Source organism: Trematomus bernacchii, unplaced genomic scaffold, assembly GCF_902827165.1.
Source record: "Trematomus bernacchii unplaced genomic scaffold, fTreBer1.1, whole genome shotgun sequence".
Classification (NCBI taxonomy): domain Eukaryota; kingdom Metazoa; phylum Chordata; class Actinopteri; order Perciformes; family Nototheniidae; genus Trematomus; species Trematomus bernacchii.
Genome location: NW_022987739.1, coordinates 30,509,534 through 30,531,840, shown reverse-complemented (window position 1 = coordinate 30,531,840; position 22,307 = coordinate 30,509,534). Strand labels below are relative to the sequence as shown.

Here is a 22,307-nt window from a genome sequence, read left to right as displayed (position 1 = left end):
CACACACACACACACACACACACACACACACACACAGTAAATACCCCACAGGCCGGTGTGGGTGTCCCTCGCTGCATGTTTTCAATCATTGACTCACTTTAGTGAAATCAAAGGGATTTACGTTGGGAGACAAAAGCTTCCTCATTGGTGTCTGACAGTAAATGATTGACATTTACTTTGAATGCAGTGGTCCCGCCCACTTTGAGGGGATTGGGAATGGGGGGGGGGGTGCAAAGTGAAACCATCCACCATCACACACACCTTTGTTTACCCACAAGGCCGTTTGCTTGCCTGTGAGTCGTAGACGTTTGGGAAGTTTGTGACGCCGACGAAATGTTCGAAGAAAACTTTGGGGACCAGCAGGCTCTATGGTAGGACCTGAGAGTGAGTGTGAGTGTGTGTGTGTGTGGGGGGGGGGTCGTTGTACGTGTCCTTGTCCTCATCGTCAGACTCAATCACGTGGAGTATGAGGTGTTGTTTGGTCTCGCTTTAGCATCTGCAGATTCACTATATCTCCAGCAGTTAGTCAAAGAATCAAGTACTGGACAGATCAGTCATTTTATAATCAACTAAGCTTAATTAAATATTCATCTTTCATGCAAACACTTCAGATAATGCTGCTTTCCCACTCTGTTTGTAGAGATGTTCTGCTTTTCTCAGTTTAATGTCATATTAAAGTGAATATTTGTGGATTTTGGAGCCACGAAAACGAGACTTTTTAGGAAAGAAGGTTGTGAAAAACTTAAAAGTAACTTAAGCTGTCAGGATAAATATTGTGCAGAAAAAAATAACAATATCTCCTTCTGAGATGTAGTGGAGTGAAAGTATTAAAATACTCAAAGTAGGATTAAAGTACATTTAAGTAAACTGTGAAATACCTCAAATGTACTTGAGAAAATGTACTTTTCTACTTCACTTCACAAGAGGCTCAGTTTGCGTTTCCTCTCAGGTGTGAGAAGGAGTTATTAAGACAGACAGACTGACAGGGGGGGACCACTTTGTGAAGTTAGGTTGAATTTAGAGTGTGTGTGTGTGTGTGTGTGTGTGTGTGTGTGTGTGTGTGTGTGTGTGTGTGTGTGTGTGTGTGTGTGTGTGTGTGTGTGTGTGTGTGTGTGTGTGTGTGTGTGTGTGTGTGTGTGTGTGTGTGTGTGTGTGTGTGTGTGTGTGTGTGTGTGTGTATAGTCTAAGTAGTGGAAAGTATGTTTCATCGAGTACACTTTTGAGGGTACTTTGCTTGGATGTTTTTTAACATTTTTTGCTAGACAATACGTTCACATCAATGGATCACTAATTACAAACCGTTCAAAAAGGTCCATTCTGCAAAGTTTTAGTTTTGGTACTTCAAGTATATTTTCTAAGACTTTGTACTTTTACTTGAGTAACATTTTGAACACAGGACCTCTGCTTTTAACAGAGCATTTCCACACCTTGAGCAAAAGACCTGGGTACTTCTTCCACCTTTCTATATGTGTTATTATATTTGTAATACTGCTGTGTCTGTAAGCCTGCTGCAGGGCGATATTAAGAACCTGTATTTTTAAGAAAAAACGAGTAAATAGTTGACTAATTTATTTGATTTTGGATGCATAGAGCACCAAGACAGAAATATAATATAGGCTCTCCTTTTTGGTAGTTTTGTAAAAAAAACTGCAGATTTAATTTGACACAGGAAGTTACTAAAAATAACCATTAAATAAGGAATGAACTCTTTGAAAATCGTATTCTGTCTTTACAAGGAAGCATGTCATTGCATTAGTTTGTTTTAAATAATAATGGCAATGATATTATAGTTGTCTTCCTGCAACAAGTCAGAGAGTCTGCAGACGTGTGCATGTGGAAGTAAACCCTGCTCACTTTCCAAACCTCATTACCCAGACCTCCTCCTCCCTCTTTGCAATTCTTTTCAAATGAGAATTGAATTTCTTTTTCAAAGTGTTTATGTTATCGTTTGTAAATCGTAGCAGAGGTGGAGCGTGAGGCACAGGAGGGGAGCAGCTCGTGCGCACTTTAATGAAGTATTTACAGATAATTCCAACTGTCAAATACTTGTTCCCAATGACATAGTGCAGAGTGCTGACGCTCTGCCCCCCCCCCCCCTCCCTCCCCCCCATCGTTAGAGAGGGGATTTGATTTCAGGTAAAGAACTTATTGGGAGGAAGAAAAGGGGCCCCGGGGTCTCACCCGAAGCAAAAACAATCCTGTGTGGTGCAAAGGGCCAGAGGCTGATAGATAGGAGAATTAAACGTGCACATTATTTACAATTTTTTGTTTTAAATCCAACTTTTGCATCTTTTTTAAGACTTTTAAGGTCCGTGTTTTAATGCAAAGTCTATTAGAAGCTTGATTTGATTCTCATTTCTGCATTTTGAAGGAAAAATCATCAACATTTCTCTCTCCAAAAAGACATTTTTTTTAATAAAAGGTTAACAAATTGTAACTGTACTTTATCTATGTTAGTAAACATTTTTTAAATAGGATAAAAAACACAAATTTGAACAACTTTTGATATTTAAAAAAAATATTCTGCCTATCTATGAGGTTAAAATGGAGTTTAAAATGCTCATAACTCATCACAAAATGCTTAATAAGTTATGAAATAATAGATTTTCAACCTTTTTCCTATTCAGGTATTATCAATGGCTTTGAACCGATCTTTAGTACATCATTTAATATTAACAAATAAGTTAAAACTTTAAGACTTTTTATTAATACTGTCTTATTTGTACAGAAAAAAGGATAATATTTAAAAAATAATTTAAAATGTGCTCGATTTTTCTTATTTTGAAGTCTATGAGGTTATTGATTTTATTTCTATGTATTTCAATATTAATGCCTGTTTTACAAAATAAATGACATTATAACAATGATTTTAACTATTTAGCCCATCATTACACTTTCTTAATAATATATCATAGTGTAAAGGCCTAATATAGAGATATGGTAATGGGGGATAAATGTTAAATCAGTTATCCTCAGGTGTGTGTGTGTGTGTGTGTGTGTGTGTGTGTGTGTGTGTGTGTGTGTGTGCGTGTGTGTGTGTGTGTGTGTGTGTGTGTGTGTGTGTGTGTGTGTGTGTGTGTGTGTGTGTGTGTGTGTGTGTGTGTGTGTGTGTGTGTGTGTGCGTGCGCGCGTGTGTGTAGCTCCTCGGAAGAGAAATGGTGTGAAGCAGCAATAATGGACCCGCGAGTCGTGACCTCTGCATGGAAGCAATTTGGAGGAAAGTCTTGAAAGAGACAAATTAATCCTGCAGGGAAACGAGATACATCCTTTAAAATCATTTAGCGCTTTAACACACCTCACACACACCTCACACACACTCTCTAATGCAACCGGGGGAAACAATACATTTAATGCAGAGGAAAACTCCGTTAAGGCCCTTTTAAATGCGCGTAATTACGCACAGAAGTAAAATGCGTTTATACAGATTTAAACGTCGCATTTCAGCCCCCCCTCCCTTTTCGTTATAATCAAGCAAATAACAGAAATGTGAAATGGGTGTTCTGCGAAAAATATGTATTTATTTTTGCTCAGTTTTTGTTTAATAGTCTGTTTTGTGTCACACGTCTGTTGTGCGTTACGCGTGAGTTACTTTCGTTTTCAATTAAAACTGAGAGTCCCCAGAACCAGCGTTTAATCCAGAGGAACAGCGCGGAATGAGGATCATATCAACACAGTTTCAGTCACAATAGGATGCTTTAATAGTAATGATAATAATAATAATAATAATGATAATAATATATTAATAATTGATGTGGGTACAAATGGCCCTTAGCCTTTACTGTTTCCTTACGAAAAATGCCCCGTGGAAATCTTCAATTTTATTTCTAAATGTATGATTAATTATAATAACATTAACAACAATGTTAATAATGTTATTTTATCATGTAGGAAATATCTAGCTAATCGGTTCAAGCTTGTTGTCATTAATTCAGAAATACTATTTTATTATTATGTTTCATTCATAATTTATTTTTCCATTATTCACCTGAATCTCGTTTTTAGGTCAGTTTCTGTTTTCTTTCATTATTTTGACCATAAAGGACTTTTTAAACACGTTTTTTTCAAACATCATGATCTCTGGGAGCTTAGACTAAACAAGCGTTCACGTGAATTAATAACGAGTTTAGTGAAATATCGATATGTCTTTCTTCAGAAAACACCGAAGAGAATTACATTGGGTAATTTGTCGATGCTTTCACAATATCGTTGCAAACCCTGAATAATTTAGATTTAATAACAATTTACAGATGTATTATCAGTGTAGAGCTCCGTCACTGCAGATATCCTAGCTTTCTAACGAATAACGAAACTATTTAAATACTTATATAATGTGTATTTCACCAATAAAACCTCCGGACATGTTAATTATATTCCGATATCCCCATATTTCTGACAAACTGATCACATAAATTGACTTTTTTTTTATCGTTTGGTTGAGTTTTAATCGCTGTTTGCATGCAGTCGTTGTTAGCGAACAGAGAAACTGCGCTGCTAAATTAGGGCAATTAAAGTAATTTGAAAACCGACGAAATGTCATTAATTTGACTTTGAATTCACACTTTTTGGTTCCTTGGCCTTGTTGTTTTCTGTTTCTTGTTTTCCGTCTTTTCCTGTTCACCACACAGCCGCGCTGTTTGCACAAATGATGCTCGAGTCCTCTGTGTTCAACAACATGACAACAGAAATCATCAGGAGAGCAACAACAAGCACCAATGAAGCAAGAAAATCCTGATAAAACTCAATAATTTAATTCAAAAAGTGCGTAAATGTAATTTGTGTGATGCATAAATGCATGCATGTTTCCCCTATATAATATATAATTCCATAATGTTCATTCAAGGCTAAAAAATATGGTTATTTATTAATGTTTTTTTTTTTTGCATGATCCAAGCCAGATGCATTCTTCTCTAAATTATTCTGCTGACTTCTTGAATTTGAAATGAGTTTTGTGCCGGAGTTCTGCTCTGCTTCAAATCAAACACACACACACACACACACACACACACACACACACACACACACACACACACACACACACACACACACACAGGGTCACTTTCTATAAATCGCTTTGCTCCTTGGAAGTGTACAAAATAAAATGGTGTTATTCTTTTCTGCTGACTTTTTTTAGGTATGAGGTGATCGGCCACACACACACACACACACACACACACACACACACACACACACAAACACACTCAGGGTGAGGGGACGAGACGGTGTATTTCATTCATTCCGAATTGGGGTTTTCTTGGTCAGCATCGTGTGAGGCATTGCACATTAATGAAAAATATAATACAAATAAATATAAACATCACATATAAACATATCAACGGTACAGTTTAATATAAAATATAAATATAAATTGCTTAATTATCAACAGCAACAGTAGAACGTTTTATAAAGTAAAAAAAAGAAATGCACAATATACAAATTCCCGAATACTAATATAGACTTATTTACTAATTCATAATAATAAAACATATTATATCCTGTATGTTTAACATTAGCTGACTCTCGTCCATTATTAACGGCTGACTCTGGATCTGTTTTCCATCCGGGTTCTTTCACGGATCAATATTTCATTCCTCTTCTCGTTACGCCTGTTTGGGCTCGTTCCTAGATCCCCCTTCCCCAGGAAATGGAGGATATATAAAGGGCAAGAGTGTGTGTGCGAGTGTGTGTGTGTGTGTGTGTGTGTGTGTGTGTGTGTGTGTGTGTGTGTGTGTGTGTGTGTGTGTGTGTGTGTGTGTGTGTGTGTGTGTGTGTGTGTGTGTGTGTGTGTGTGTGTGGTGTGTGTGTGTGTGTGTGTGGTGTGTGTGCGTGTGTGTGTGTGTGTGTCTGTGTGTGTGTGTGTGTGTGTGTGTCCGCCGGGCTTCAATAATTAAGCTCTGCAGCCCCATCGCGATGAGACGACATGCAGTTAGTTAACATTTCTTTGAATAAATACTCCGAGAGGATGTTCACACACACTTTCTGTGCAGGAAAAAAACAAAGTTAAAATGACAAAATGAGGCTCCATTTGATCTCTCCTCCTGAAATTAGAAAAATGTTTTAAATATTGAAAAAACACAGAAAAAAAGGACGATGTTGAGTGTCTGATTTCTGGTTATAATGCACGTTAACTGCAGTGATTAAATATTAAAGCCGAAATACATGTTTCTTCAATACATAGAAATGATGAAAAATTAACCACATGCATGATACTGTACATTTATATCAACAACCAAACGAAATATTAATGCAAATCCACCTCCAAGTTTTAAACAGTCCATTTCATTTAAACACACTCGCCTAAATAAACTGCACATGCCACAGGTCACGTGATGTGGGTGCAGCTTAATATCGCCCTATCCAAAAACCGCAGCCACTCCGGGTTTAACGGCCTGCATGGTGAGAAATAAAGCTTTAAATGGATTTAAACGCTCTTATTTTCACCCCCTAACGAGCCCTTTACGATGAAATAAAAATAGCTGCAGGAATTATCTCGTAAATGTCACGAAGAAGAAGCATCGCGACAATCTGCGAGAGAACATGAGCGTTTTATTTGCAGCTTTTTAGATCTGTTTCTTTATTTATCCCTCACCACTGTTGGTATGTTCGGACTCTATTTCATTTATCGAACAGTAGTTACTTAACATATTCAGATGAGCTAATACACAATATAAATCAACTAGTAATCATTATCATATTTATTAACATTGGCGAAAGAGCAGCTCTCATTTAATTCCTCTTCTTCTCTGCAGCTGCCAGGTGTCTGATAGCAGGCTGCGTTAAAAAGGTGAGTTCAACATGTTGTATAGTCAGGGTCGACTTTAGAACAAATCGAAGGGGGGGGGGGGGGGCACACACTGCCGTCAACAACCAACACACAAACACCAACGCAACTTCAATTTCAAAACATGCTGTAAAGTCTCTTGTTTTCACACACATTGCAGGGGTCAGGGTGTAGTGCTATTTTCTAGCGCACCATGACTTGTGCATACATGCACGGTTGTGGCACGACCACCAAATCAGAAACATATGGACATAGGCCACCATATAAAAAGTGTGCAAATGTATTTAGTATCCTATCATGTGAACATGATTTAAGTGATGGACCTAACATCCGAGGGGGGTCCGGGGGCATGCTGCCGGGAAGATTTTTTTTTAAAATATTGAAGTTAAATGCATCAATCTGGTGCAAAATTAAGAGATCTATGGATACATCTCTCAACACTCATATGAAACAGAACTGTAAACAGATTGACTTTTTCTTTATTTTACTAATCACTCCTCTTTTAAACTGTATTCTTGTTTTACTGTCCTATATTTCATACCTGTTTTTCATTTATTCTCTTATTTTTTAATAACTACAATGATCATATAAAGGTGTTCCTCGGAAATAATTGTTTACATAAATGGTGACCAAACCGTTTGAGACCCACTGAGATAACTTAAGTTAACTATCTAAACCAGGGGCAGACTGGCCATCTGTAGAATCAGGAGAATCACAGAACGGCCGGCTCGGTTCGCTGACGGCCGGCTCGGTTCGCTGACGGCCGGCACCGTTTTTAAACGGCATCACTGAAGTTGCGCTGACAGGCGACAAAGCTACACCGTTTCCCCGCAGCGAGGCTCCCCCCGTTGACAAATCACTAGCAAAACAAAAAAACGGCAAAGTGGCAGGGCTTGCCCGCCCTGCGTTGTGGGGGCACGGTGACTCGTTTGGGGGGGGGGGGGCATGGCCCGCGAATGACCCCCCATGAAGCCAACCCTGATAGTGGCATATTTTACAGATTTGGTACACTCTGGATGATGTAGTGCATGAGATGTGATGCTTTAAATGTTGTGGCAGTAGCTCAGACCGTATAACTTGGCTTGGTAACAGGATTGGTCACTGGTTCGAGTCCTTCTCGCTGGTGCCCTCTCCAGCACACTTGGACGCATTTAACGCACAGTCCAAGTGCAAGTCCAAGTGCTGGAAATGTTGCAAACCAACAAACAAAATCACGTAAACTGGTAGCTTTAGTGCTAGTGCGAGTTCACTTTCTGCAAGGCACTGGACCACCAACTAAATATAAATAATCACCGAATCATGGCACCCTTCTTCTCCATAAAAATGCATGTTTTTGTGCATTTCCGGCCCATATTTTAATAGGAGCATGTTTGTATTCTAATAGAGTGAAAACTCCCCTCTAAATGGGAATGTGATGCAGAGTCAGTCTCTATCTAAATATGGTTTTAATTAAGAATACACAGGTTTTTGTCTCGGTGAATTTACTCAATTGCCCTTTATAGAGCTTTGATCAATAGCTACCTGCTATTGATCAAGTGGACACATCTTCCAAAATCTTCTATTGAATCAGGCCCGTGCAGCTTAGAGTCTCAGCTCGGGTCTTTTTCCTGGAAAGCAATGAACACAAATGACGACGCACACACGCGGATCTGCTCTCGGACATTTTACCTTCCCCTTCACGTTTTGATCACCCAAGGCCCGTGAGCACGAATCCAGTAACACCCCCTTCCTCTTCCTCCTCTTCTTCCTCTTCTTCTCGCTGGTGCCCCTCCACTGTCGCAGCCTGACCCCCTGCAGCAGAGTGAGGCTCGGACACATTTTACGCACAGGCACAGTCTCGCTGCTGCAGATGTTTCAAACCTGTGGCTCCGTTTCGGTTGCTCAACTCGGTTACGCATGCTCTCGTTAAAATGTGCATGAAAGCCTCCCCCTGTTGCAGTTTACCCTAGGATTATAGACACAGTGTGGGATGAGTCAGGCTGGGAGAATCACAAACAGGAGTGGAGCTGCAGAAAAGTAAAAAACAAAATGTGTGTTAACGTTAATAATGTATGGTCTTATTTCTGCTCGAAATAGTTTACAGTTCTAACCACTGGCATTGCTTCAGGGTTTTATAATCACGTAAAAAGTTAAGCAAATCACGAATTTTGAGGAAAAAAAGAACTATCTACTTTTCCAGAGTTTCATTATAAAACATATCCATTTTTTTAAAGTATTAACGTGCATTCAGAAAACATCCTAAATATAAGTTTTTAGTGTCACCTGACTCTCAACGGCTTCCTTGTTTATCAGACACTCTGACATCAGGTCAAAGGGTTAACTGTTCAGTCACACATGGAAGTTAAACCTGTCAAAAAAGTATCCATAAAAGCACTAATGGATCATCTTTAATGCTGCTGTGTCTCTATGGAGCTCCTGGTTGTTTCCAAATGTGCGCAGCGAGCATATCTTTGCATTTGGCCTTTGACATAAAGCACAAGGAGTGTATAATGACCGTCCAGTGTGCGTTATAAAATATTCCTAAAAGCACTAATTTCTCATTTTTGATTCTGCTAATCTGAAGAATGAGCTCTCTTTGTGTCGCTCCAATTGTGTTAGATTATCCAAATATGCACACCTGACACATGAGCATTGTCTCTGCAGTGTTTCAGTATTAAATCTTTAATTTGCATGTTCAGTAAACCCCACAATCTGTACCTTGCTTTAAACTGTGTTTTTTTGTTTAGCCTTTGCACGCATTTGATGGCACATATTTGGAGGGATGTGACGTTTACGCACTGCGCGCAGGTTTATCATTAACAGAGACACTCCTGTTGTATTGAGGGCATCTAATAAGCAGAAGGCACTTATTATAGGCTACTTATTAACATGTATGGACTTCACCTGGGGGATTATCTGCGGGATGATACTGACATGTGTGAAAGTATTAGGCGGGAGCTGATAAGTTAGTGCTGCGGGAAGCAGAAAGTATTAGTGGGAAACACAGAGCTCTATCTCTCCTCTGGCTAATGTCAAGGTCTCTCTGATAGCCAGCTGCAAATTATGGCCTGTGAAGAAGATTTCAGCCGATATGATTAAGGAATAATTGCACAACTGTTTATGTTAAATGGAGACACCGAATCAAGTAAAACCTGAGGATATTATAGTCAAGAATCCATGCGTAATGCCCTTTGACATCTGGTTCAAAATGGCCTAAAAATGCGGAGTTCTTAGGAAAAAAGTGCAAAAGACACTTGTACACAAAGGATGGCCTGTGAAGAAGATTTCAGCAGATATGATTAATGAATAATTGCCCAACTGTTTATGGTAAAATGGAGACACCAAATAAAGTAAAATCTGAAGGATATTAAAGTCAAGAATCCACGCGTAATGCATATCTGCTTCAAAATGGCCTAAAAAAGCTAATTTATGAGAAAAAAGTCACTTGTGTATCATGTTATGCGTCTTATAAGTGAGATCCGGCCCACAGCATGCTTTCATGGGTAGGTTTTTGACGCCTCCTCCTCTCCCTCTCTCCCTCCCTCCCTCCCTCTCTCTTTGTCTCTCCTCCCTTCTCTCCTCCCTCTATCAGTCAGTGCGCCCGTTGGCACAGGAAAGATTGAAAGTGACTCTGATTAGAAACCGGTCCTTTTAGCACCGATCAATCCGGCTCTTACTAAAACTCTCACGTCGGTGTTTGTTTCTCCGTGTTTTGTCTTAAAGCTTTTGGGTTGTTTCCCCGGGTACGTCGCGCTCTTTTTCCTCCGAGGATGAAGCCATGAGTTCAGAGGAAGGAAAACAAAAACGCGTTTTGACTTAAAGAGGAAAAAGTGAAGCGTTAATATCAAGTTTTTTTCGACCTCCAGAGCTCACACGGTCTCTTTGCCTCTGCTTCCCCGACAGAAGAGCATCTTCCCTCGGCTGTTTTACGCGCAATCGCTCCCCCTTCCTCTCCCTCTCCACCTCCACTACACCGTCTCCAACTTTTTTCTCCTCCTCCTCCTTCTTCTTTGTGGATCTTCGGTTCGGTCCCAGAAGAGTCCAGAGTCAGAGCATTTGGCAGAGGGTCGTGTGCGAAGAAGTAGTGCGTCAGGAGCCGAAGCACAGCCCAGCCCTGGATCCAATACTGCTGCTCAATGGACAGAGCCTCCTCAGCGGCCAGCAGCGCTACAGACACGCCGTAAACAGTGAGTACAAACACACACACACACACACACACACACACACACACACACACACACACACACACACACACACACACACACACACACACACACACACACACACACACACACACACACACACACACACACACACACACACACACACACACACTGGTCAGGTCTGCAGACTTCAAGTTCATCTACTCACCTAAAAGCGCTTAAACTGCATGTTAATTATAGGGCAATTAATCAAAAATAGTATTCATTATAACGTATAGAAAACCTTTTCTTTGTCTCGGCCTAACCATACCTATACCTTAACTACAAATTAATAATAATGAGCACTTTAATTGCACTTATTATTCTAATAATAATATGTAACGTCATTTAATCTATTTTAATAATGTTAATACAATAATGGAATTATCAGAATCTCCACGTTTTTTTGATTGGCCATTAAAACATTAATTTAGTTGTTTTTAAGACTTAAATCATATTTTACTTATTAATTCTGCATGCATAATACATATCAGCTTCTTTGCACTGCAGTCAAATGTATTTCCTTTAGTATTACTTTTACGGATTATTAGTTCAATTTAATATAACCTATTAAATATGCACCATCCGTAGATACGTCAATAAAATCCTATATATAATGTATTGAAGGACTCAACCCATGTATGAATATTGTGAGTTAAATATTTAAGGGGATGGTTTTTGCTGCCTTTTTAGAGCTGTATGGACGCTTGGTAATAAGTGGTTTGATTTATCGCACACGGTCAGAATAATTTATATTTGCAATGTATTTAAATACGTGTGTGTGTGTGTGTGCACATTAAAATCTAATTGGGTGAAAATAAATCCTCTTTTTTGAAAACGTATGCTTAAATGCGTCATAAATAACACTTTGTGACTTTTTAACTCTTTAGAAAAAATAATTAATGAGCCATTACTGTCACTGGTGTTACTGTTTAACACGTGCAGGGTTTACATATAATCTACTAACTGAACGTGCACCGGTAACACGGGACGGGGCTGTTGAATAAAACATAGCGAGGGGACGGAGAGGTGTCCAACACGGGCCTTTAACCTCTGCAGCTCAGGGGACAGAACACAGAGCCTCGGAGAAAAAACACACACACACACACACACACACACACACACACACACACACACACACACACACACACACACACACACACACACACACACACACACACACACACACACACACACACACACACACACACACACACACACACACCCCGAGAGTGGGTGAAAAGGAGTCAGAAATGTAAATATGACAGATCTCAGGTGTGTGAGTGTGTTTGGGGACTGTGGGGAAGTTCAGGCCTCCAGGCTGCTGCTGCGTAATCCTCACAAACTGAAGCCAAATGCGTAACAATGAGAAACAGCCCTCCTGCAGACCGTCATGTCAGGAACAATAACGTAAAGAAAAACATACACAAACATACATTTTAGATTAATTGTGAGTTTTAAAGTAAACTTTTAAAAGCATCTGACGGGTTCTCGAACAAGAAACACAGAAAATATGCGCATTGCTGCTTCGTCTCGTTTTTCCACTTCAACGAGGAATCCACTTTATTCTGAAAAAGTAGAGCCTCCTCGCACTGACAGCAGCTACTCTCAGCCTCTCTGACCTTTAAAAAAACACAGCAGGGTGACTCTTCTTGTCCAAAACTACCAGAAACACAAACAGCGTTTATGTTTACGAGGTGTTTTTCTCACCAAATTACGCGCGTATACAGTCTCCGGACTTCTCACCTGCGTAAAATGTAAAAGGAGGATTTGGATTCAGATTTATATTAAAAGCAATATTTTTACACATATTACTAAATGTACAAACAATATAATTAAAATAGGCTTGCTAATTAATTAAACCGTATTAACGGCAGCTCCGTGACGCCCCGTTTTCTCTTTTTTTCCCGCATCGCGTCAATCAAATTAAATAAAATACGTAAAAAAATCTCAAATCCGGGACTTTTTTTTTGGCGTGGAGAAGCTGATTGGTTTCAGCTGCAGTGATGGAGACTCCGCTGCTTTCATTCCGGCCTGCCTGTCAACCCAAAGTTTGCTCACATGCTAAAAAGTTGACAGGAAGAGGGGGAAGGGGAAGGGGGGGTTAATGTGAAGAGTTTGCGTTTTATACAAAAAATTGTGGGAAACTAATATTTTCTCTGGCTTTCGCCGAGATGCAGAAGCTTCATGTGCGTGTTTTTCTTATTGTGCCTCAAAGATGAGCACATTATTTATGGTCTGCAATTTCATGCTTATAACGAAGACCACCACCGCCATTTTAATTTAGTTGAGCTTCACTTTTTGTTTTTATTATACAAGTCGTACATTTTTCATTTCTTCTACTCCTTTTATTATTTTTAATTTGATTAATATTAGAGTTACAAAAGTGTAACAGTGTCTCAGATTTTTGATAAAACATTAATTTAATGTTAATTCACACTACTTGTAGATACAACACTTTACATTACATTTCATTTAGCCGACATTTCCATCCAAAACAACAAACCCAATAAACCAGGACAAAACAAACTCAGAACAGCAACTAAATCCTGCTTTAGCTCCAAATAAATCAAACCATTTAAATTCTTTGGAGACTTTAAATCATTTCAGTGTCTCCTCAGTCTCCCTGCCTCTCTGTGTGAACTCGGCTATATGTTCACACGTAATAAGGGTGTGTCTGTGCTATTAAAGTGTAGATTAGATAGTGGGAGAAGCTCTAATGATGCTCCTCTCTGTAATATCTCCACCAGCCTCTGTGTGATTATGGATAAAAAAAAAACTGTGTGTGTGTGAAAGAAAACTCCAGCAAGTGCACACTGAGGCTGTGTTACCCACTCTGGTGAGGCTGTGGTGCATGGGTTTGGCATCAGTGTGTGTGTGTGTGTGTAAAAGTTTGAGCAGTTATTTAGGCAGCTCTAAGTGTCTGACAGTACAACAGGAACACCTCGTGATGTAATGCAGTTTCAAACGTCCCTAAAGTTGCATCACTGCACTGGACTGCATCTATTATTTTGTCTACCCTTCTACACTGCTTTACATACATGCATATGTGTGTGTGTTTGTGGGTGTGTGCGTGTATGTGTGTGTGTTTTGAACTCTCCTTATGTCCCTGCAGTGTGTTTTCTGAGTCAGTGTGTGGTCCCTGGAAGTGTTAAAGCTCAGAGTCTGTGTAGCATGCTGGCTGTGGTTTGTGTGGCTTTAGTGTGTGTGTGTGTGTGTGTGTGTGTGTGTGTGTGTGTGTGAGTGTGTGTGTGTGTGTGGTGTGTGTGTGTGTGTGTGTGTGTGTGTGTGTTGTGTGTGGTGTGGTGTGTGTGTGTGTGTGTGTGTGTGTGTGTGTGTGTGTGGTGTGTGGGTGTGTGTGTGTGTGTGTGGATGAGTGCATCCTTTAGCTGGAAGGCGAGGCTGTGAAATGCTTGCTGTTAACTCTTCATCCCGTATATCAAATGAGATGTTTACGAGGGAGCCAAACATGTTCGCCAGAAGGCCAACCGGTCTCGCCCCCTCACCCTCCTTATTTTCCTGTGTGTGTGTGGGTGTGTATGTGTGTGTGTGGTCATAAAGGTTCTGTCTTCCCCTCACACCAGCTCTCTCCCACATCAGTCTCACATCTGAAGGTCAATAAACAGCAGATTCCACAATAATGTAACCTTCATAACTGCCAATCATTTCTCATAAAACACTCACACATAAAACATCTCATTGATGTTCCCCATTTTGTTTCTGACTCACAAAAACTCATTTTGATCTCTTTGGGAGGGGTAACCCTTACTGTGAAGTTCATATATACTTTAAAAATATGTCTAAAACACTGAATAGTAATAATTATAAGCACTCATCAATGTTCATAATGTTTTATAACGCTAAGGGCTGGACAATATGTCAAAATATTGTATATGATACATGATATATGTCATGATATAACATGTTTTTGGGGTGTTCAATTAATTAAATACTTCATAAGTACTTTTTTAATCAACATTTAGTCCAAAATGTAAAAAAGAAAGTGAAAATATTTCAGATTTCAGATCAATTTGACTCAATATGTGCTTTTTATGATCAATAAATCAAATTGAACACTGAATTGTGCGCCACGATATCTTAATATATGATATAATGATCAAACTGAATCATCCCCATTCACAGCATTATTAAGTATCATAAAGGGAATTCTTCATAATTGCTGGTCAATGATATTTAGTTGGTTTTCTCATGCGTTATAATTCCCATATCGGTCATAACATATTATTTGAACGCATCACAAGTGTGTTAATAATGCATTGTAAACATGTGCTTGCTCAACATGTCAGTAAGTGAGCAGCAGATAGGAAGTCATATACTTTAAAATGAAGCTGTGTGAGTTATATAATGTATATGTGTTACTTATAGAAGTGCATAATCATATTTATTATGAATAAGTACTTTATTATAATGCATGGTTGATGTGTTGCAAAGAAATCACTATAAATGAGATATTGTGACACTTGACCTTATACTGTGTATCCTTATTAAGCATTATGAATATTAACGAGTGCTTATAACTATATACATTAAGTGCAATAAGGAGATGATAATGCATTACAAGGCCGTCATAATGCATTATAGTCAAAGGCTTGCAAAACATGTCAGTTAATAAACAACTAATATGACGTTTTATGGAAATGTAACTTATAATTAGCTATTATATGAATATTTAAAGTGTTTATAACTATAATTATTAACAGACTATAAAGCATTATTAGCATGTGCGTCATAGAAACTTCTTCCGTTTTTTTGGTGCATCAGTAACACATCTTCATCACGTCCGTCCCTCCCCCTGTGTGTGTGTGTGTGTGTGTGTGTGTGTGTGTGTGTGTGTGTGTGTGTGTGTGTGTGTGTGTGTGTGGTGTGTGTGTGTGTGTGTGTGTGTGTGGTGTGTGTGTGTGTGTGTGTGTGTGTGTGTGTGTGTGTGTGTGTGTGTGTGTGTGTGTGTGTGTGTGTGTGTGTGTGTGTGTGTGTGTGTGTGTGTGTGTGTGTGTGTGTGTGTTACTGGGCGTGTATGTGTCTCTTACTGGGCTTGTGTGTGTGTGTGTGTATATGTCTTACTGGGTGTGTGTGTGTGTCTCTTACTGGGCTTGTGTGTGTGTGTGTGTGTGTGTGTGTGTGTGTGTGTTATCTGTGCTCAGAGCCAAGCATTAACCAATAGCTTGATAACGCTGCTATAAAAGTGGATCTCAAACGGGAAGAACATATCTGGATATTTTCCAACGTGAGGTGACGCCTCTCAGAGCTAATAATGCGTGTGTGTGTGTGTGTGTCTGGTTTGCATGTCGAAGGTACAGCCCTTCATTAGCAGACAGTATCGTAACGGCAGGTTTAGATACGGAGAGGCAGTTGGAGCGAGGCCATGGCGCTGCAGCTCTGCACTCTGAGAGGTCAGTTTCATTTGAAAACACTTTATTGTCCTTTGTTTTGAGATATCAGAGCAAAGTTAGAGTGAGTGGCTGCTGTCTGTTCCCTGAAAGTGAAGTAGTGTGTGTGTGTAGGTGTGTGTGTGTAGGTGTGTGTGTGTGTGTGTAGGCATGATAGTGTGGAGAGGACGATTGTATAGCAAACTTGGTTTGAATACACTTATAATACGTTGCATGTGGTGAATTTCCATAATAATTATCCTAAATACTCTAAAAGCTTTCTATCTTGGTATAGTGGTGAGAAAAAAGTAATTAAAATAAGAAAATACAGGAATTATAACAAGGAAAGAACAGACTCGGATAGATGTTGCTCTGTAATTATATATATTTTATACATATATATTTTTTATTATTACTTTTTAGCATTGTTTGTTTTTCACTAAACAGAGACATGTGTCCTTCCTGTGATGCACTTCTTGTTAAAACAATGTGATTTCAGTATCTTTAAGAAGCCATTTTAAGAGTTTACTGCAGGGGTGTCAAACTCAGATACACAGTGGGCCAAAATAAAAAAATGGGTACTAGTCGAGGGCCGGACTGGTTCAATGTTTATTGCAAAACTTATTGAAATTAACTTATTGCACATATTAAACCTGGAACTAACAAAGCTTAAATTATTGCCTATAAAAACAACATTAAACATTAAATAATCAGTTGCATTCATTTCTTATGGCTCCATCTGCAGCTTTTCCAGAGTCATTTCTTATGATTACATTTCTCCACAGGCCAACAACAGCTTCAACAAAACTATTTCCCTCAAAGAAATAACCAAACATGCCCTGTTGTCGTGAGAGAAAAAGTGCAGAAGGAAACATCCATGTAAACTCAGCTTGCTGCTCTGTGATGCTAGTTCAGATACTTGGCATCTCATCTTGGGTGCAAGGTCATCAATGTTTGGGGTCAGGCTCTGAGCTGAGGAGACCCTCAGGATTGAGTGAAGGTGTGCGTGCAATATACCGGCGGGCCAGATCTAATAGTAATTAGAAATTATCCTGCGGGCCGAAATTAAATCCACCACGGGCCTGATTTGGCCCCCGGGTCTTGAGTTTGACACATGTGATCTAAAGCATGATTTGAAGATAATCCGGATAATATTATTATATATATCATGTGTAAGGAATATATATGATTCAGACCATGTCGTTCCTTATCTCTCCTGTCCATCTAATTGGCAAAAAAGCCCACCAAGTTTTCCACACTTTTAGTTTCTGACCACTTCTTGTACATTTCGTACACATGTTGCTTCATCAGAGGCCGAACAATCAAAAGCTGAATGCAACTTTTCAAACCTTTAATCCCTTTGATGCAAGAATAAAATCACCAGAGAGAGTGAGGGATGCTAAAATACATTTAAAAAAAAGCTTAAACGACTTAAAAAGCATATTTTATGTCCGTTTCTGCAGCCGGTCATTACAGCGTCTGATTTGTAGAGTTTAGACTGGCTTTGAATTACATGTTAGCTCCAGTGTGTGTGTGTGTGTGTGTGTGTGTGTGTGTGTGTGTTTGAGTGGTACATATTGTTTATAGGTGTGTGTGTTGTCCTGTCCTACTCTCCCATTTCTTTGGGTGTGTCGACTCTGCAATCTTGTCTCTGGCTGTGTGTGTATTTGTTATGTCTACAACGTGTAATAATGTGGAATTTGATAGAGGCTTATCATCATAAAACACACACGGGATCGTCCACAATGCGGGACAAACAGAGAGGAGCTGCATTTATTTCTTTATATCTGACTGTCTGGGGGAAGAAGTATTTAAAGTTAAGATTGCTGTATTACATTTATCATAGAATTCAGCAAATTACGACAATATTGCAGCTTATTTTCACTTTTATTGATGATACAGGGGAACTGAGTAAACATTTTAACTAAAAGATATCACCATGAAGTTCCCTATCTGATCATTTACAATAAGACAATCATTTTTTGTATATACATGTTTTCTAACTACGTCATGTTTAAATAGGCAAAGAGGCTTTATGTTATAAATATGAGATCATTGCATATATTTCAGAGGAGAGGACTCTTAAAGTAGAGGCACTACATACTAATATACACCTGAACATCAGCAGGAGAGGACTCTTTAAAGTAGAGGCACTACATACTGATATACAACCTGAACATCAGCAGGGAGAGGACTCTTTAAAGTAGAGGCACTACTACTGATAGTACACGCTGAACATCAGCAGGAGAGGACTCTTTAAAGTAGAGACAGTACAATACTGATTAATACCCTGAACATCAGCAGAGAGGACTCTTTAAAGTAGAGAGCACTACATACTGATATACACCTGAACATCAGCAGGAGAGAGGACTCTTTAAAGTAGAGACACTACATACTGATATACACCTGAACATCAGCAGGAGAGGACTCTTTAAAGTAGAGACACTACATACTGATATACACCCCTCTGAACATCAGCAGGAGAGGACTCTTTAAAGTAGAGACACTACATACTGATATACACCTGAACATCAGCAGGAGAGGACTCTTTAAAGTAGAGACACTACATACTGATATACACCCTGAACATCAGCAGGAGAGGACTCTTTAAAGTAGAGACACTACATACTGATATACACCTGAACATCAGCAGGAGAGGACTCTTAAAGTAGAGACACTAACATACTGATATACACCTGAACATCAGCAGGAGAGACTCTTTAAAGTAGAGACACTACATACTGATATACACCTGAACATCAGCAGGAGAGGACTCTTTAAAGTAGAGACACTACATACTGATATACACCTGAACATCAGCAGGAGAGGACTCTTTAAGTAGAGACACTACATACTGATATACACCTGAACATCAGCAGGAGAGGACTCTTTAAAGTAGAGACACTACATACTGATATACACCTGAACATCAGCAGGAGAGGACTCTTTAAAGTAGAGACACAACATACTGATATACACCTGAACATCAGCAGGAGAGAACTCTTTAAAGTAGAGACACTACATACTGATATACACCTGAACATCAGCAGGAGAGGACTCTTTAAAGTAGAGACACTACATACTGATATACACCTGAACATCAGCAGGAGAGGACTCTTTAAAGTAGAGACACTACATACTGATATACACCAAATGAGGCGTTATCCAACTCTAACTTTCTGTGAATTTAGAAGCAATCTTGAGACACAAATAGAAAATGTTCTTAAAAATAAAAACTTGTATGTGTATTTTTCTATTAGTCTCAAATATGACATGTTACAAAAATAAAAACCCCTTTCAAATATGACTTTCCTGCAGCTTCTCTCCTTAATAATTCATTGCTGAGTTCCTCTGAGAGGTGACTGTTTCCCAGAGAAGCAATAAATCTGGATCTGTGTGATGACCCCTGTCCTTATCAGAAACACATTACATTAGTTTCCCGTCGTCTCCATAGCAGATACGCGTCTTATCGCCTCTTTATTAACAACTCTGACTATCTCACGCCTTATCAAACAATGCAGTACAGATGGATTTAGGATGTGGCCGATCACAGCGTTTGAAGATATCAGTGTCTGATTTAATGAACAACGTCACGCAGTTAAAGACACTGTGGAGAACAAAAGACCTATTGCTCAACACGCCTGTAATAATTGCATAAAATAGATTAGCATTTATCAGTCTGTGGAGGAGGATGTCTCTGTTGGCATGACAACACCCAATGCAGTGTTTACATGTGAGTGTTAAAGTTGAACAAAGTCAGAAAAGAAAAATTCAATAAATTACCTTTTATATAAGTAAGACTAACTTTGAGCTAATTTGACCAAACTCCAGGGTCCATATTGAGGCATTTTCTCCCTTTCCTGTAGTGTGTTCTATAGGTTTTAGTGCATGTAAATGGTCTGCAGAGGCTAAAATCCCTGTGTTTGCTCTAGTGGGACTTTCTCTCTTTGATTTGCGAACAATTTTCACTTTTCCATATAAAAACAACCTCTTATTTCACATGTTTCATGTCGTCATGTAACTGTTTTTATTCAAGCATACACTTATGGGTGTCCACATGAAGAGGTATTAACGTGCGATACTTAATGTGATCGTACGTGACCTCGGGTTCACTGGACGTGGTGAAACTTGTTTTATAAAATATATAAAACGTCTTATCAGAGCGAGAGAAACGTCAAACAAAATGCACAGCACGATTTCCTCCTTTATCTCTTCTGTCAAATACCAAATGAAACGGAATTGAAACGGGACGTGTGCAGAGATAAGATGATGCCGGGTGTGTGTGTGTGTGTGTGTGTGTGTGTGTGTGTGTGTGTGTGTGTGTGTGTGTGTGGTGTGTGTGTGTGTGTGTGTGTGTGTGTGTGTGTGTGTGTGTGATGGTGAGATGTCGGCGAGGTCTTGATAGGGATCGTCAGCAGCGGGCAGATACGGCAGGTTAGGACCCGCTGCTGATTAAAACTGATTCTCAGGAGGATTATTTTAAAACATTAAACATTAAATTGGTTTCACTTGTTGGTCTCTTCCAAGGAATTTAGGAACAAATTCCTCAGATGTACCACCTCGTTTCCACGACGATATCATAATATAAGCACAATAAGTGAGAACATCAGTATGTAGTGTCTCTACTTTAAAGAGTGCTCTCCTGCTGATGTTCAGGTGTATATCAGTATGTAGTGTCTCTACTTTAAAGAGTCCTCTCCTGCTGATGTTCAGGTGTATATCAGTATGTAGTGTCTCTACTTTAAAGAGTGCTCTCCTGCTGATGTTCAGGTGTATATCAGTATGTAGTGTCTCTACTTTAAAGAGTCCTCTCCTGCTGATGTTCAGGTGTATATCAGTATGTAGTGTCTCTACTTTAAAGAGTGCTCTCCTGCTGATGTTCAGGTGTATATCAGTATGTAGTGTCTCTACTTTAAAGAGTCCTCTCCTGCTGATGTTCAGGTGTATATCAGTATGTAGTGTCTCTACTTTAAAGAGTCCTCTCTTGCTGATGTTCAGGTGTATATCAGTATGTAGTGTCTCTACTTTAAAGAGTCCTCTCCTGCTGATGTCCAGGTGTATATCAGTATGTAGTGTCTCTACTTTAAAGAGTCCTCTCCTGCTGATGTCCAGGTGTATATCAGTATGTAGTGTCTCTACTTTAAAGAGTCCTCTCCTGCTGATGTCCAGGTGTATATCAGTATGTAGTGTCTCTACTGGGACATGTCTCCATGCTTTAATGTTCAAAAAGCTCTTTATTTTTCTCATACTGCCTGTGCTGCAGCACCTCTTTTCACCCTCTGTCTGAAACCAGAGTCCAGTCTGCTCTGATCGGTTAGCTGGCCGGCTCTGTTGTGATTGGTCAACCGCTTAGAGATGTCCCGCCCCCTTAGCCTATCACGTACAATGTGTCAGAGCGCTAGAAGTGCGAGTTTTACAAAGTGACGTCACCATGTCCCTGAAGTGAACAAAGGAGTCCAATGGAGGCGTTTATTAAAACATCAACGTACTTTTAAGGAGCTTTGTTTTCACATTAAATGTCAGACTTTTGACGACCTACGCAGTTGAAATTAGAAAGAAAATAAATAAAAGCAGAGTGTAAACAGCAGCTATGTATTCCTCTCTCAGCTCTGTTGTATATTTAGTTAATTTTTTATTATAGCTTCATTGTTAACAGTTAGATGTATTTGCAGAGCCTCACATTGTGAATTACAGCCTCACTGTACTCCCATTGCTTTCCACTCAGTGTCACTCTTTGAACTTTTTAAAATAAAATCTGCCACTTAAATGTTCCGTCCTCTTCGCCTCCCACACTGTTTTCATCGCAACCAAAGCTCATGTTTTTAATTTATTATACATTTTGAAATGCTACCCGGGCTTTTAATACTTGTCAGATTGAGGTTTTCTTCTTCTGTCTATTGTTGTTGTTGTTGCAAGAAAGAGAAGGTAGTGAAAAGGCGAGAAAGAGGCGGGACATCGCAC

General features: G+C 39.3%; 1 protein-coding gene across 5 annotated transcripts in view; it reads left to right on the top strand.

Annotated features, from left to right (window-relative positions):
• The first annotated feature begins 10,361 nt into the window (after nucleotides 1-10,361).
• Nucleotides 10,362-22,307, top strand: part of satb2 (SATB homeobox 2) — a 61,236-nt gene continuing 49,290 nt past the window's right edge. For all 5 annotated transcript variants that reach the window (XM_034146760.1, XM_034146762.1, XM_034146761.1 and 2 more), the window contains exon 1: nucleotides 10,362-10,944. The gene's annotated coding sequence lies outside the window, so the exon portion shown is untranslated. The remainder of the gene's footprint in view (nucleotides 10,945-22,307) is intronic.